Raw genomic sequence first — 4,322 nt, 5'->3', positions numbered from 1 at the left:
TGATCTATAGAAAGAGGAAACAGCAGCTGTGGATCCAATTTGCTCTTTTTTCTGCCCGTATATTTCAGCTGCAGGTGACATAGTCGTTTTGGCAGCATGGTCTTAAGCTGTTGCAAACACAAAAATGAAATCACTTGGAATAAAAAATGTCATATTGAGGGGTTGGAAACCAACATGAAGCAGGACAGGGTGATTTTCGGGTTGTTTCTCAGATCAGCTTCAACTTACATTTCTCTGTCTCCTTAGTTAGAAAACGTTAGAAATGAGGAAAAGTCCGTGGGGCTGGGGGGCCGCAGCCCTGTTGTGACTTCCCTCCCACGTGCTTCTGGCTGAACTGAATTTGCTTGTGTCCTCCTGGGGGTGCCTCTCCCAGGGCCACCGGCTGTGCAGCATGGCAGCTCTGAACTCCACACCAAACCCGGGCGGGTGGAACCAACCAGTGTCCTGTCTGTGTGCTTTCCAGGGGGTGCAAGGCACGAGGGTGACTGGTTTCATCTGTGTGTGTAACTGGTTGTAACCCTGAAGCAGTGGGCCTTCCTGGATTAGGGGGACCCAGTGTGGAGGCTGAAGGATGTGTCTGGGTAAGTGAGGAACAAGGTCCTAGAAATGGCAGCTTGTGGGGTGGGAAAGTGGTGGGAGTCCTCGGCGCTCTGATTTCTCCCAGAGCCCGGCTTATGGGAGGCCGAGGCCTGGATTTTACAGGAGCACGAGGAGGAGTTAGGTGTGGGGCGACCTGTGTTGTGGGCGAGCAGCTGGTGTCACGTTCTGTGTTTCCTGCGCTCATGTTGTGTCCACAAACGACCCTCCACCCACCCCATCTTTAACAGTGGTTTCAAAGAAGGGCGTCGAGATGCCCAAATGCCACAAGAACAGTCTGAAGAGGAGTGACCAAGGACTAGCTCATGGGCTCCCGCTCATTTGCTGGTGTTGAGAATTTTATTTATTTATTTTTTTCCTTTTTGTCTTTTTTACTGACCGGTAGCGGGATCGCAACCCTCGGTGTCGTGCCCGTACCGGGGACCGGCAACGGGATCGCAACCCTCGGTGTCGCGCCCGTACCGCGCTCAGCCAGTGAGCGGGAACCGGTCTCCACATGGGATCCGAACCCTCGGCGGGAGCGCCGCTGTACTCCCAAACGACGCACTCTCCAGTGCGCCACCGGGCCGGCCCTGGTGTTGAGAATTTTAGCCATTGCGGGGAGAATCGTGAGCCGTGTCTTGACCCAGTGGGACGGCGTGGCCGCTCAATGCATGGCGGTCCCTTCTGTGGGAGTGGAATAAAGGCGTGGTGCTGAGTGCCTTCCTCGGGTTCACCACCGTTGAGCTTGGGAACCCCCTTTTGTCAAATTTGGATGGGGCATCACCTAGTTGAAGCTGCTGTCCTGCCCAGGTGACACCGTGAGACCCAGACAACCCAAGCACCTGGCCTGCGTCCATACTCCATGGCCTTAGCCCAGTTGGTCATCATCTCCCTCGTTAATCTTGATTCCTGCTTCTCACTGCTGCGAGGCCTCTCTGGCACGTCTGTCCCAGCCTCAGATCTGTACTTACTCCCCCCAGAGACGGCCTCTGACAGCTCCTGGGGACAGGGATCCTGCTATGGTCCAGCCTGCAGGCCTGGCACCAGGGAACTGGCCATAAGGAGGACTGTGAACGGGGTGTGTGACAGGACCTCATGCCCTGGCTGCAAGGGCAGAAGGACCCCATGCCCAGGCTGCAGGTCTGAGGAGGGTGACGGTGGCCTGGGGCTTCTCAGTGGACCCAGGACTTAAGGAGTGGAGTGAGGCTTGCAAGTGGGTTGCAAGCCCGTGTCTTTCATTTGTAGCTGTGTCACATTTTGATTTGCGAGTCCAGTGGCTTTTTGTCCCTCTAAAGTAGCAAGTGGGGGATTATGTGAAAGAAACAAGCTTAATCTAATAATATCTGATGTTAAAATATGAGTGAGAGACAAACCTATTCATTTCAGTGGAAAACAATCCTTGGTTGTAAGGCCAAACCAGGGTGTGTACAATGAATGTCATTAACGTGAGGATACTCAGGTGGCAGGGGACAGGGAATCATTCTGCGTCCAGGTATCCATTTTCATTTATTCAGAAAGCTCATTATTTTATTTTTTCATTCCCTTCCTTTTTTACAAAGGACTTTAGGCAGCTGACAGATCATTAGTTCCTTCATCGGTCATATTTAGTTTCTGCCCAGTATGATAAATTTAGTTTTAATTAAATTCATTTTCTCTTGCACTTCAGGGAACTGGTTTATTTGGGGTCAGAACTGAATCTCATTCTGGGCAAACTTGTGGCGAAATCTCTCAGATCCTCAATATTTTCATCTTCAGAAGGACCGGAATGAGTTTGATGATGTCTGATGTTCTTTTCACCTTGAAATTTTATTGTTCTAATTTTTTATAAAGAACACGTTATTTTAAAACTGATAGGAACAGTTGTGTTTTTTTCTTTTAAAGCCTCTTCAGATTTTTGTGTTTATGAACTGTGTCCATAAGTACAAACGTTGAGGGGCCTGAACTTGATGCTGGTGCTACAACACTGGGCTCTCCCCAGCTGAGCCAAACAGCCAGCCCTGAGCCTTGATCTCCGGGTGTGATTTTCCAGTTACTTCCTGAGACGTTTCCCCTGTGACAAGTGGAACTGTGAAAGCCATTTTCATGCAGCAGCCTGGAGCCCGTGCGGGCACGAGGCTCTGCGCCTGTGGTCCCTGGCACTCTCTCTCCGGAGAGGGCAGCCTGCCTGCTGCTGGGGCCGCTAACTTGTGCTCTGGTCAAGCGTTCTATAAACAGAGGCTCCTTGAGGACCTGAGGCTGAGAAGATCGTGGCACCCCACGCTCTGGGGTCCGTTCCATTCTCACGTGTCTCTGGTCTCCGGGTTGAAGGGGCTGTGCATTCCGGCTGTGAACAAGGGATCGTTCAGGTCCCACCTCGGGGTTAGCCCAAGTGCTTAAGGCCAGGCAGGGGCAGTGAAATCCAAGCCACAGACGTTCTCTCCCAGGACAAGCCAAACCATCTAGTTCACCTTGCATGTGTACAACTAACTGGTCCTAACTCAGTAATCTCCAGTCCTATCCATTAAACTTCTGAGTTTCCTGAGCTGTCTCCCCTCCTCGGTTCATTTTGCTGGATGCTGGAGTAGGGTCAGCGTGCCTGTACTGGTGATTGAAGAGAGAGTCTGCTCGAGCACCTTCAGGTCCACCCCCTTCCCAGTTGCTGTGGGCTCTTTCATCTCGTCTGCTGCCTTCTATAAGTCCTCACCAGTCTTTTTCCACTTCTCTCTCTCTCTAGTATACTGTGGTGGTCTGTTCACTGCTCAGTTAATTTATTCTCAGAGTTTGCCTCTGCCTGTTAGACCACCTTTGCTTGCATTGAATTGGACTGTAGTAAATAGGGTGGAGTTCACCTCGGCAGCCATGCCAGCACCAAGAGGTTAATGAATAGGACTGCGAGTGTGGTTGCTTGGGTGTTTCTTTTGCAGTAGAAGTAGACTGACAAGCCCAGCCGTGCTGGTGGGTGATGCTCCTAACACTGCATTTCAACTCTGTTGCTAATTGCTGAGGATTTTGTGCCGAGGGAATAATAACCATAGACCACTCCTCACCTCTAGGAGGCTAGTGTCTGTCCTCTCCAGAAGGCTGTAAAGCCCCGGACAACGTCAGTGGGCTGGGGGATCCTACCGCCTACTGAGAGTCTGATCAGCAAATGTGGATATTGGCCTAAGTCCGGTTTTCAGTTTTCCCATTGACGTAACAGACTTAATGGCAACATAACTCCAACATGATTCTTACATCCAGAAACTCTAGCTTGTTGAAAGGGACGTGGTTGACAACTACGATAAGCCTTAAGCTCTGTGTGAATCACATCCTTTCACATGCTTCCAAAATTGAAATGTGGACCGTCTTACCAAAATGATCAAAATACTGTTATTCGAAACTAGGCAAACATAGACTAGAATTCAACATCGTTCACCATCAGGATTTCCCTTTGGTAGGGGAGCCTGCTGGATAATGACCTTGGTTCCCACGTGCTGTGCCTAAGTGGCTTGGAGTCTGATAAATGGCCGTGATAAGCAGACAACAGACACCCTTGACTCCAGGGGTTCGGAGGTGCCGAGGCCCCCTCCAGTAGCCCCTTTGCCTGCACAGGTGCAAGGGGATAGACTTCCAGAGATGTACCCAGCGCTTCCCCGTTCATTAGTCTTCACACTTTCTCATACTTGTGATGTTCTTTGTTTCCAAATCATACACCTGACCCAAGCATGAGAGATTGAATCCAGTCCTCTTCATCGTGTGATTGTTTAACTTTTTTTTTTTTTTTT

At 50.4% G+C, this 4,322-nt stretch overlaps 1 protein-coding gene across 1 annotated transcript in view; it reads left to right on the top strand.

Annotated features, from left to right (window-relative positions):
- The window catches only part of TACC2 (transforming, acidic coiled-coil containing protein 2), a gene marked incomplete at its 3' end in the record, with an annotated part of 188,598 nt that overhangs the window by 171,961 nt on the left and 12,315 nt on the right, over nucleotides 1-4,322 (top strand). The gene's annotated exons all lie outside the window — the stretch shown is intronic.

The sequence above is a fragment of the Galeopterus variegatus genome, unplaced genomic scaffold (assembly GCF_000696425.1).
Source record: "Galeopterus variegatus unplaced genomic scaffold, G_variegatus-3.0.2 Scaffold4064, whole genome shotgun sequence".
Taxonomy (NCBI): domain Eukaryota; kingdom Metazoa; phylum Chordata; class Mammalia; order Dermoptera; family Cynocephalidae; genus Galeopterus; species Galeopterus variegatus.
Note: the sequence above shows the minus strand (reverse complement) of the source record. Positions and strands in the feature narration are given on the sequence as shown.